Raw genomic sequence first — 13345 nt, forward strand, 5'->3', positions numbered from 1 at the left:
AAACATGAAAAGTATGCATATATTTAATATAAAGTGCAAACACATAAGTAAATTAATATAGTTATAAATAAGCACCGTGTCTCCAGTTCTGCAGCATTTGTAAATTGAATCTTCTTATGGTAAATTATGGTCTGTAGTGTAAAATCTCATTAAAATGTTAGAGGAAGCAAGTATTACAAACACTTTAAATTATTTTCTGGTTTTTATTTTATTTTGGGTTTTTATTTTATTTTTTAATTTTATTTTCTTTTTTTACTATATTTAGGGGCTCAATACTGTATGCAAACCCAGGGCAGTATCAGAAGCTCTTCACTCATTCCTGTGACAGCTGCACGCACAACTTGGAACTGATGACTGCTCACCCCAGTAACCCTGATGTTAATTTTGGCTCAGTGTGTGCAGTCCGATCTTAATGCTGCTCTTATCTGTCCTTTGACATTCCTAGGGGCCACTGGATCCTGACTTTGACCCTGTTGACTCTAATTGAGTCTTCCAGTACAGCATCTTGGGTTGTGCCAGCTTTTGCTCTGCCTTTCTGCTCTCTTCCTCTGGAATTCCTTGTCTTTAGGCAAATCAGGTGTCTGGCAAAGGGCTGTTTACCAGCACTTTGCCATTTGTCCATTTTCTATGTATCAGGAATGAGGGCAAGGAGTTTTCTAAGTCGTGTTGCATGAGAGTGTGCCAGATCCTCAAATCCTGTGAGTTTTGAGACTTCCTACCTTAACTGAAAATGGAAAAAACGTTTTCTGTTAATACTGCTTTTGAACTGATTGAGAGAGGGATTTTTGTGCTGGTCTGTACTCTTACTCCATCCTCTGTGGTTGTACTTGGTACTGAACTTTTAATAGCCCACAAAGTCAATGAGATACAGACTTACTAAAAGCAAAAAACCCTCTGCTCAAGTAATCCATCGTTACTTGTCTGTGCATTTACTGCTGTGAAAAGAAACGTAGCTCTACTTGTAGCTCTTCCTCTGCCTTTTTTTGATTGCAAAAATAATTCAAACAATGGAGTTCCAAAAGATGCAAATATGTTTCAGATTTTTTAAACAGAGGTCATGTGCAGTGGAGGGTACAGTGCTGCAAGGTGTGAGATGGGGAGATAGCCACAGAAAGGGAAGGATTGACTGTAAGGATTGTAATTGTTACACCCCTCAGTACATTACAACTGATGACTTGGAAGTGATGGGGTCAATCCTGTTCATGGTTATGAAATGAGCACCAAGATTTTCTGTGTTCCTTTTAGACAAATTTGGATGTACTTGAAATGTTTAAAAATATGATAACTATTTTTTTACTCCTGCTGGTAACATAATCCTGAGTGTGCTTTTTGTGACAGTGAATGGGAACGTGATCAACTTGGTAAGTGCCATCCCTTTTTCCTAGGGCATAAATTGCACAGACTGACAGCCATAGAAAATGCTTATATCTACAAGCTCTTTATTGCAAAACATGTGTGGACTGTTGTATTAGTGTCCATAAAAATATTTGCTGCCTTTTACCACTTAACTTTATATTGTATTTATATTTAGTAGGATTAATGGGGTTACATTTTTCTTGGAAAACAAATAGATTTGGACCACGGGCTTCTATAGCTTTGTGTGAGTGACTGATTCAGAGTTCAAATAAAGCCACTCTGGAGGTGCAGCAGTGGGTGGAGAAGGGCTGTGTGCAGAGCAGCATCATATAGCACTTCTTGTTCCATCGTGCTGGCCAAGGATATCAGTGCCAGCTGACAAAAAGATGAGGGGAATATTTTTTTTTTCCATCACAGTAAAAAGATAAAAGTGTCAGTAGGTCACGATCACAAAGTGAGGTTGTCACGGGCTTTCTGCAACAGTAATGAGATGTAATGCTGTTATAATAGCCTCTAGTTTCCTGAATTCTTTCTACAGGATAACTTTAATTTGTTTAGGGAGATTATTAAGAAGGAGGAAGAAGGAAAGCTTTTGGAGCTATAGATTAAATTCTCTAATAGCTCTGAAGATAAAATGGTGAGAAATGGATGAAAGCAAAGATTTGGTGATTCCTGACTTCTGAAGGATTGACTTAGTATCTCTACAGATTTTTTTATTGGTAAAAAGGGAGTTAGGACTGTAAAAATGCTAGGTTGTTAAATTTCTGTTCTAGTTTTTAAAAAAATCTAGTTAAAAATAAAAAATGATTAAAACATATAGAATAAAAATCCATACATATGTAATAGCTGCAAAAGTACCTGAATGTGAGCTGCATAGCCACAAACTGTTGAGTATCTGGAATTTGAATAACATTATTCCAATAAACTAATTAATTCATTATCTCTTTGGAGAGTTATCATCTTTTCCAGGTTTGTGGAGGACTGATACACTCTGAAATAAGATAAATAGGCAAATAGTCAAGCAGTTACTCTATTTGTGGTTCCTTGCACAGTCACTGTGAGTCTCGGTGGATTGAGTTTTCTGTAGTGGGCCATTTCCACAATTTCCTGGTGTGTAATAGTGCAGGCAATTGCAGAGTTCCTTCTGCAGAATCAAAATCAGATGTTAGGAAACTATTATGTGATATAATTTTAAAATTCTTGATTTCCACAGGCATCTCACTTTTGTTTCCTTCAGTTAAATAGTGACTGATGCCTATCAAGACTGCATCTTCATTGAAAATTCTATTAAAAATCTAATTGCATACCTTCTGCAATGCTATGGACTCACAGAGTACTTAAAGATATTTTTCATCTAGGTTGACTGTGTGAAAATACAGGTAAGACTAAATAACCACAGAAAAAGGAGATTGATTTCACACTTCTCTTGGATCCCTTCATACAGATCTCCCAAACACATGGTGTTTTAGGACCATTTTTGTGATTCCAAGATTAATTTGGAACATGAAAGTGAATCACTGAAGGAACTTGTGAGAATACTTGTCTGATTCTGTGAAATTGGAGGACAACATATCACATATCAAAGATATTCATCAAAATAGATGCTTGTGTGACTGTAAAATTTTAGTTATGTTGATACAAGAATGAATAGAAACAGGATATATTAAAAGGCTTTTAGTATATTTAAAGCACAGATGAAACACTTGAGCTCAAAATAGCAAGGAAAATTAATGTAACAGCCTTCTCTTTTCCTGTCTGTTGACTTTAGTTTACATGGGTCTCTATTACAGCAAAAATTATGGGAATATAACACAGAGACAAGAGGAAGGCTGAGGAGATCAGGAGATAAATTTATCAGGAGATAAATACCTCTTGTGAAAAAAATGATTTCTTAAAATTTCATATGTGCTGAGGAAATATATTGGAAAACATTACAAAGTAAAGTGAAAATACCCATTTTAATTTAAGTTCAATGAGGAAAGTTCAGCTAATTTTCCAGATACTAGTGATATTTACAGTTTATAGGGCAAAGAGCAGGGCTAACATTTCTGACTTTTGAATCATGACTAAAAGCAAAGGAAACTTTATTTGGTATCATTTCGGGATTTTGAAAGAAGGTTAAGTGAAAACAATTGGTTGTGTTAGCAAAAGTTGTGCAGATAATTTACATTTTTTTATGCAGATAAACCACAGTTTTTAAAATAATAATGCAGTTTCATTGGCAGTTTAATGACAACATTGAAACATCAAATGTGCTGTGATTACTGAATGCCAAGGAGAAACTACGTTTTTGTGCACAGGTAACTAATAGACAAAATGTGTTTCCAAGTAATTGTGTTTATAAGATTAATTTAGGATTATTATGCATTTTTATTTATCATTCTACAGTGTTAAATAGATATTTTTTTACATATTAGGAAGCCTTTTAGCTTTTCCACCAGCAGGTAGCTGATAATTGCTATCAGACACCACTGATACAAGCTCCTGTTGGGAAACCTCATAATGCACATTGGATTTGTATGTAAAGGGGGGGAATGCTGCAAGCTATGTAAAATACCCTATTGATTTACCAAACTCATCCATCTGTGCTTAAAATGTTTGAGTGGACCTTATGTAACCACCCCTACTTTCTAACACTCAGAATGTAAAACTCTGTGTTTGAGAAGGCAGATTTAGCCCCAGACTGTGTGTCAAACTCCTATAGCAAACCATGCCACTGACTTTCATGGCCCAGGTGACTGCCTCCTTTGCACATCTTGCTAAACGTGGTGTCCACTTATACACTTGGCTCTTCTGAGGATCCCAGTGGTACAAATCCCAGTCTTGTGCTCTCTACTCTGCTACAATGCTGTCACTGTCAGAAGACAACATGCATTAGGTGGGTTTAGAAATAGTGAAAAAAGCTTTAATGGTGGCTGTAGGTCCCAGAACACACACAGCAAAATGCTTGGGCAGCTGTGTAGAAGTGTATTGTGCTTGGAATAAGGCTGTGACAGCTCTTGGTAGAACAGCCCTGAGACTTCAGTGTAGTCCTGAGAATTGCTGGCTCTATTTGAATGGATATAAATGTTTATACATTGGGCCTTAAAAGCTTTGAGCTGTTTCCTAGACTTTACACCAAATGTTAATTCTAATAATCTATAAATTATGAAAATAAAGTGGAGAGGAAAGCTGATCTTGAAGCTAAGGCTTTAAGAACAGACTTTTGGAGGAGCTGAGAGAAAACTTGTAACTTGAGACATTCTATATCAGAATGAAACATGAATACCTACCAGAACCGGGATTTTAATTTGTTAGTGTTCGCCATTTTGGCAGGAGCAGTCAATGTGTTAATTTCAGTCAATGTGTTAATTTCAGTGCAATTTTCAGGCATGGTTCACTATGTTATGCTTGGTTTGCAGTGAATGAATTGCCATCTCAATTTTGGGTTTTCTGCTTCCCATGTTCATTTTTCTAGAGTGAGTTGCAGATGCTGGGCGACAACATATTCCCACTGCCATTGCTGAATTTCCAGGCATGCCAGGATTGCTCATGATTCCTGTGCCTCACAGGACAAGAGGCTGCAGAGTTCCAGTGGGCTGTTGATCTCCAGTAGAACGCTTCTCTCAAATACTGTGCCAGGATTTCTCTGTGATAAGTGTCTTTTAACATTCCATTCTCCCCTTAAGGTTTTTGGGCAACTAGGAAAGAGAGTAGGTTTCGTGGTGCCTCAGCTGTTTTCACAGGCAAGCCTTACAGCATGGTTACTTGATATTTAATATGATTGTGTGATACAAGTCTGACTTTCAGAGACTTGGGAACAAGCTATATCTAAACTGGTACGAAGAGCAGCCTGTTCTTTTTCTCAACCTTTGTATCCAGCTCTGTGTGCCTCTATTGGATGGTACATAACTGCAAGCTGGGCTCAGCAGGGTGAGGATTGTGCAATGTATTCAACACATTTGAGTGCCACTCCACATATCAGTGGTGATGATGTGAACGTGATGCTCACTGTCTGCTTTGTATCATTCAGTGCCTCTCAGAGCACGGCCTTCCTCCTCTCCTCCTCCCCAGGACTAATGTATCCAAAGGAACATAGTAATTTGTGACATGTAAGCCAGGGTTAATATTAGTGCTTTGCTTGAAATGGCATCAAAAGGCTGCAGTGAGCCACGCGTTCAATGAGCCTTGCTGGATTTTATTTCCACTTGTCGCATGTGGCCAATTTGTTAGGTAGCTGCTGTTTGCAGGCATCATTTCATGGTGCATTGCCTCTGCAGAACCAGCCACACACGAAGAAGCCAGGGCATTTGTTCCTGCAGGTGGTGGAAATGTGAACTAATCGAGTGATTTTGTATTTACTGTTAGCTGTTAGCTCCTTTCTAGGTATTGCTTTGTCTTCTGGATTTTATCAGAGGTATGTCCATGTGTCTATACCACTAAACTCTCTTATTCAGCAGCAATTTCATCAAAGACTTTGCAAGTGATCCAACAGACGTTTAAAGAGTTTCTTGATTGTTTTCCAAAGAAGAGTTTACTTCTGAGATGAAATGGTTGGTACTGCCAGTGTGTGTTGGGAGGGGGTGGCAGCTGCATCCCCCTCTTCACAGTGTTGCTAGAAAGGAAACCCCATCAATATTAAGGAGTGGCAAGATGTCATAGTCATGAAAATTTTGCACACACATGGAGGATGTAAAAAGCACAACTGAAATAATTTTTCATCTTAGAATACTGAGATGATGGGGGTTTTCCCTGTATATAATAGTGAGACCCGAAGAGCAGTAGCAAGCAAAAAAAGAAAGGTGGGAAAACCATTTGATGAATAGTGTGTTTCACATGCAGTGAAAATATTTATAAAAATCTTTTGGTTTCAATAAGTGGCCTTTAATGTTTTGGAAGATCAAGCTCATTCTTTGAAGTCAGTCAGTCAAAAACCCTGCAAAAAGAAGGAATATTCACACAGTGAGAACTAACATAGAGAAAGGAGTTTAGTTACAGGATAATTATCAAATATCAGAACGAGTGGACAAAAAAAAGATGCAAAAATAAAGCCCATCAAGTACTCTTGCATGGTATTTTTATCCTGGGAAAACTGAAAGTAAGGTTCTGAAACATGGTTACTGCAGATCCTGCTGCATTGACAAAGGATGACTTACAGTACATAATCTGTCTCTGCTTCTGAAAAGACTTGCATGTAATGAAAATAAGACAGAGGACTCCTCAAAAGTGTCTGTTAATATAGGCCAGATTCTAAGTGTTCTAAGTAAGGACACAATTCTAAGTAAGGACACAATGCAGTCCTTACCTGAAAGGGACAGGCAGAATCTGGTATGTGATCCATGTTTGAGGTATCAAGGTCTGGAAGAGGGCAATGTGTGATCAGAACATACAGAGGAATCCTCAGTAGTGTCAGCCTTCAAGTAGCAGCTATACAGGATGGACTTATCTTTAAAAAAAAAAAATAAAACATGCTATTTATAACCCCACTGATAAATGACTTTTTTGAAAAACCACCAAGCCTCATGGTTCTCTAACACCTAAAATTCAACTGCCCTGCTGAATATTTCTTTTCTGGATAAATATCAGAGGTGTGAAGTAATGTTCTATTCCAAGTGTGTCTGGGAAGCATATTTGTGTACATGTTCTAAATTTAGCCTTCTGAAAGTTGCATAACTCAACTTTTCAGAAGAATAGCAACAATATGGCTTTTGTGTTTTGGTGTGGTTTGCATGATTGTATCTATTTAATTAGTCCCTTGTTAACTGACTGGCTCATACTGATCTTTTTGCATCTGCTGGCTGATTGCATTTCACAGGTCTGAACAGATAGTTTTCACTCTTAAAAGATGGCCCTAAAAACCCAGTTACACTGCTTGAAATCTGAGCAGTCTGTGTGATTTTAACTGACATTTTTATTTCACAAGTTTAGTACATGCATCTGTATTTATGTATAAACATTGAAAAAAATTAAACTGAAATAGTCTTTTAATACAGCTGAAATGTAAATGCAAGTTAAACACAGAAAATAGAGACATGGGGCCAAAGTGCTCCAAAGTTAGCTTATTAGTGGTAGTTTGTAGCTGCCCTGAGGGTTCAGTGTAGATTACCAATCTGTATCTTAATCTTCCTTCTTTACAGAGAGAAAGAGTAGCCTGTCTCACATCTATATTTGGTGCAGAGTGCATGCTCCACTGTGCTAACACACCACATCAGGAAGGAATTTCAAATGCTCCCAAGGAATTCAGTAACAAAAGTCCTGTTGGCTTTCCTTACATGCATGGGCAAGGGGAACATAGTAATCCTGTGTAATAAACTCTTCTCTAGCTGCTGCTGCTGCTGCTGGAGCCTCAAACACGGACTAATGAACCCTCTAATGTCTCTTCACCCTCCTGACAGAGTTGAATACCCTGGGCCACCGTCTCTGTTGACAGCCTTTCAGCTGGGCTGACTTGTGCCTGTGCCACCTGTGAGCTACTAAAACGGCTTCACTTTTGCATTCACCAGGGTAGAGCTCCATAGGCTGTGCAGCATTTGTTTTGGACAACACCCAGTGAGACAGAAATGTTGAGCTTCTCCAGGGGTGCTGATGGGGTAAGTCTGTTCTCCAGCTGATTCTGTGGAAACTGGAGAGCCTCACTGCCATTTCTGCAGTAAACTTAAGAAGATGTGCTGATGTCTTCACCTGGAACATGAGAGAGAATAAGATGTGATCCCTTTGCAATTCACATTTGTGAACTGTTTTCTGTTTTGTTAGATTTTTTTTTTTACCCCATTCAAAAGTTAAAATGTTCACTGTCTATATTTTGCCATTTTAGTACACTCAAACAGTCATCAAGTCACTTCTTTCTTATGTCTTTTCTCTAGCTATCACTTTGAGGAAAGGTGTAAATCCAACTTTTTCAATTTTTATTGTCTTTGACAGCAAAATCAAATTAAACTTGCTGAAAAATATGATAGTAAGTAACTAACGTCTTTCCATTTGAAGAAATCTGTTCCAGATTGACTTTGAGATACAGCTGTTAATCACTCAGAGCTGTCAGGGGCTTCAGATTTATTGCAGGGACCCATGTTCCCTCTCTTTCTCTTCCTTTCCTCAAAGTACTTTTTATCCTCTTCTTCTAGTTTATTGTTGTATGAAACCACTTCAGGGTTATCTGCAAGTAAAGAATCTGGAGAATTTTTTTTTTTTTTTTTTGCATGGGGTTAGTTTTAACAAGGAAAGGAACTTCTTTCTCAGGGCACTAATGTGTTAATCCATTCTCAGAACAAGAAATTTGTTTTGCTGCAGGGGTTCTTAAGTGGAGAATCCAACACCTTAGTTTTTTATGCTGCCCATCTTGAATCATGTTCTAAGATAACAAGATATGAAGAAAGCAGATTAGATGAGCACATTACTGCCAAGCTGCTTCTTCTTCTACTTCTTCTTCTTCTTATTATTATTATTATTATAATTATAATTATTATTATTATTATTATTATTATTATTTCTTCTGTATTTTCAAAAACAGGGCAGTTATACTCTCTTCTAGAATTCGAGCCTGATGAATAAAATGCAAGCAGTCCCTATGTGCTGCATACCTCTTTATCTTGTATATAAGACTAGTAAACAACTGGAAGACAATTTTCAAAATAACAGATGCTAGAAAGAATGGTGTTTGTTTATATAACACTTAGAATCTGAAATTCTAAATTTAAAGGTTATATGAGCTTTCTTAAAATTAATATGGAGGCTGAAGTGACATTTAACCCTAGTTAAATTTGCTGGATTTTTCTATCGTTCAATAAATAATAGGGATTTAGGTACTATTTCCTTTTTACAGTTCTAGGTACAAATAGTATGTATATTTTGTGGAAATTCTCTAAGATCCATAAAGAGGGATGCAGGCAAGACAAAGCTTCAGGATGAAAGAGCAGAACTTGATATATTGATGACCAGCAGACTGAAGAGTTTCAGCTGTCATTGCTCCCCATGTCTGTTTACTGTATGGGGTTTTTTTAATGTTGTCCTTGGAAGCAAACAAATAGTGATTTTTGCTCTTACCATTGCACTGAATTAGCAGTGTTAAGATGTTTGCTGGTTTCTAAATCTCTGATACACTGCTGTTTTTACAGCTAGCAGTGTTGCTTTATTTTCTTTCACAGAGATGTTCATTGTCACACGGATAACTTTCCTATTGGCAGTCTCTCTGTGTGATGGTGCTTTTTGGCTAGCTTTTTCTTTCCATGCTGATTTCTTAGTGTGGTATGAAGTATATTCAGACAGGTGATGGAGGAAAAAGAGTAGAAAGGTTTTTGTTAGAGATGGTGCACAGGAAAAATGGGAATAGAATATAATTCTATTGCAAGAATAATATAATTCTTCACTATACTTTGACATTTTAAAATAAAATTAATCTGGAACTATTGTTTCTGGAACTGAAACAATACTCCAGGCAACACTCCAGGACTATAGTGTGTTCTTAGAATTTTTTGCTGGAGAGAAGCAGGTTGTCTCTTTTACCCCTTTTTCACTTTTTCATACCTAGCCCTTTACTGGGACTTCTATGCTTTCTTTTTCCATGGCAAGGGCAGGAAAACCTCCTTTTGGGGCCAACAGGGTCCTGGGCCGCTTTGGAGTTGCCTTTTCCCAAGTTCCTGAGCTCTCAACTGACACAGAAATGCCTTCTGCCTGTGCTGCAGCTCTTTCCTACTGAAGTTCATGTCATTAACCCTGGCTGGCCCTGTCTCTCCCTCCTGCCCTGCTCACAGCTCCTGTCCTGCCTGCAGGACTTGGCAGCAGTGACCCCTCACTGCTGGGGGGGAGCCAGGCCCCTGTGGGTGCCCATTGCTCCCAGGGGTCTGCGTTTGTGGGAGGACAGACTTCCCCAGCCTCAGGGCCCTGCTGGGGCTGTGCTGGTCCTTGCTCTGCCTCTGGCTGCAGGAATTTGGTTTGTGCCCAGCTGCTGCTGGTCCTGTCTGGCCCTCAGTAAAAGAGGAAAGTCTGCAAGGCCCACGGTTCCCTTCTGTTTTCTGTCAACCTTCTCTCCAGGGCAGCTCTCGGCAAGAAAACTTCTTTCCCCCTCAGTGTTTAGAAAGAGGTGACATTCCAAGTTGCTGTTCCCCACAGGCCATCCATGCTCTGTCCGGCCTTTGTTTCCTGCCTGCGTCCCCTGACTGTTGCCAGGATGGTTTTGATCATTCTTGGTTTGGGATTTTAGGAATAATGGGTCAGAATTTCAACCTGTTTGTCACCCTAGAAACTTATTCAACCAGTGTAGGGTAAAAAGAGACGTCTTCCAGGAGGAAAACCCAGCTTTTGCTCAATGCTTACCCTTGAAGTGACCTCATGGCTGTTTTATGGGCCTGGGGATTAGCAAGACTGCTTGCTTTCATGCCCTCATTCCTCATGATACCTGGAAATGGTCCCTACTCAAACAGTGAGACCATAAGAACCAGTAAGAAGCAACAAGCACAGTCTTGGAGAGGACGGATGTCTTTGTCCCTGTATCAGTAGGGCTATGGAAGCAGTGTTTATTGGAAGCCCCTTTTTACAGGCCTCATGAAGCCCAGAAGTCTGAGGAATGCTTTCTTCCCTTCTTTGCTGTGTATGCCTGCTCTCCCAGGTCTGAGACAAGGAAGAAAGAGGAGACCTGCAACATTTACAAACCAGTCAAAGTGAAGCACCTGGTGGCTTTGAGGCTGCAGGGAGTGAACTTTGTCTCTCCCAGAGGCATTTTCGTAGTGCACCAGCAGCTTAAAAACTCTCAACAGAAAGAAACTTATCTCCAAGAAAGTCAGACCCTTTTTCTATGTATTGCTATCAAAACTGTGAATAGTACACTTTGCTTGCTACACATGAGGAAAACCTGTGGATTGGACACCCTACATGTTAAAAATGAAGTAAATTTTATCTTATTTACCTCTCAAATCCTTTATACGTACAGTTGTTTCAGATAATACATGACATTATTTACACTAGAGAGACTTGATCTTTTTTTCTGTTTTCCTGAGATTGTTTCCTTTGTTCCTTTGTTCAATTTTGTTGTTTCCTGTGGACAGCTGGTGAATGTTCCTTTCCTCTTGTCATTCTTCTTTCACACAGCAGTAGCAAAGGGAAAATACTTCTCTCTCCTGACACAAATAGCCCACCTTTTTCTGGCTGCTACCGGGATTTTTGTTTGTTTCACACAGAGGAACAGACACATAAGTAAACAAGACAGAGAAAGGCATGCTTGTTAAATTTTGCTCCCTTGGACACAGCTGAAGCTGCTCAACATGCAATGCCAAAATCCTCTTTTTTTCCCCTCCCAGGGTTATGTTCTAAGATATGTTTCGATTCCTTGATAACTTTTCTCTGCCACTACTCTGATGTTCCCCTGTCTCTGTCTTCTATGCTTAGCATAAGATGAATAAATACAATATCCATGAGTTTGTTATCAGACATTCTGAATCACTTGTCTCAGTTGTTACCAAATTTGCTTATAGTCAACTTCTTGAGTGTGGCATTTTTCCCTTATTTCCAGCTGTCAGCACTATGAAAAATGATACCTCATTTAACTTGAGTGAAAAAGAGCTCTTATGTCTGGCTACCCCAGGGAGATGATGGATTGGCCCAACTTGTGCCATGAAAAAATACACTTAGAATGCTCTTCTGAGAGAACAAAAACTCAAGGACATAATACCAAAATTGGTTTGTAACTCCTTTTGTAACAGTAAAAAGAGGTTTGCCTGTGTTTTCCTAATTAGTTTTTCCAGCAGCCAAGTGCTGTTGGTCCTCCAAGTGCAGTCCTGCCTGCAGGGTAAAAAATCCAAAGTTGCTTGTCTTCTGGAATGTTTTTTTTAAAGCTGGATTTAGCAGGTTTTGTAGAATGGATCTATCTTCGATTCAAACCAAAAGAGGGCTCTCTTAAGTTTCAATCCTGAAGTTTTCTTTAGGACTTCCGTCTCCCAGGTTTTGTGTTGGGATTAATTATCAAAATTTTGTTCTGCCACACTTATTAGAGGAATACATATAAGTCCCAAGGAGATTTTTCTACCGTGTCAATACCCAAGGAATACTGACTACTGTGGCAGGGTCCCTGGGTCTCTTACAGGTGTTAGGAAGAGTTTCAGAAAACTGTGTGATACTTGTTCCTTGGTTGGCAGCTTGAGGGTTCATGATTGTGTTTTGGCACAAGGGATGGATTTTGCTTTGCCAAGCTCATTTTGTTTAACACAAACCACCATTAAGGGCTTCTTCATATCCTGTTTGAAACTCATGGTTTGAAGGTAGTGCTCAGATTAGGAATATAATCTGCTAATAATTGGAGGGAGGAAGAAATGAACAAACAAAAAAGTAAAATCCTACCTTGACAAATAATTTGAAATCCCCTGTAACTACCTTAAGTTTCTTCTAATCCAAACTATTTTACAATTTGCTTCCAGATCTTGGTTCCATTGCAGGTGTGCATGTCCTTGTATGTAATTAGAAATCTAGTTTATATAAAAATGTATTTAAATGTTGCATATTTTTAAGCAAACCAAACAAGCAGATGCTTAGGGAAGACTTATGCATGTGGTTTCTTGGGTGGAATTGTTTTTCCAGAGTGACCTGCAAGCCTAAACACCAGTGTCACTTTCTCAGCTGTTCTGTGGAAGGAAACCCAGCAGCTGCTATCCCATAGTGTGGGCTACTTGTGGCATGCTCTGGACTATGCTCTGGTCAATAAAATTAATATGTCAAACCAATATTGTAATCTAAACGTGTCTAATAATTCCCCACACGGAATAAAAAACTTAAGCAGTGTTTAAGCAGCTATTAGAGAGGTCTTCCTTATGCTCATTTAGAACAAAAGGAAGACTCTAGAAACAATTTCAGATTAAATTGAAAAGAAGGTAAATTATCTTAATCTTAGGAATAAAATATTCCTTAAAAATCCAAAGTGCTTGGTTTTCTCTTATTGTTATGGTCACTATACCTTTAAGAATTTTTGGATTAGAAATCCCTTGTTTTAATTTAGCATTTGATATATATACACATGCTCATCCTGTTT

This window comes from Agelaius phoeniceus, chromosome 7 (assembly GCF_051311805.1).
Source record: "Agelaius phoeniceus isolate bAgePho1 chromosome 7, bAgePho1.hap1, whole genome shotgun sequence".
Taxonomy (NCBI): domain Eukaryota; kingdom Metazoa; phylum Chordata; class Aves; order Passeriformes; family Icteridae; genus Agelaius; species Agelaius phoeniceus.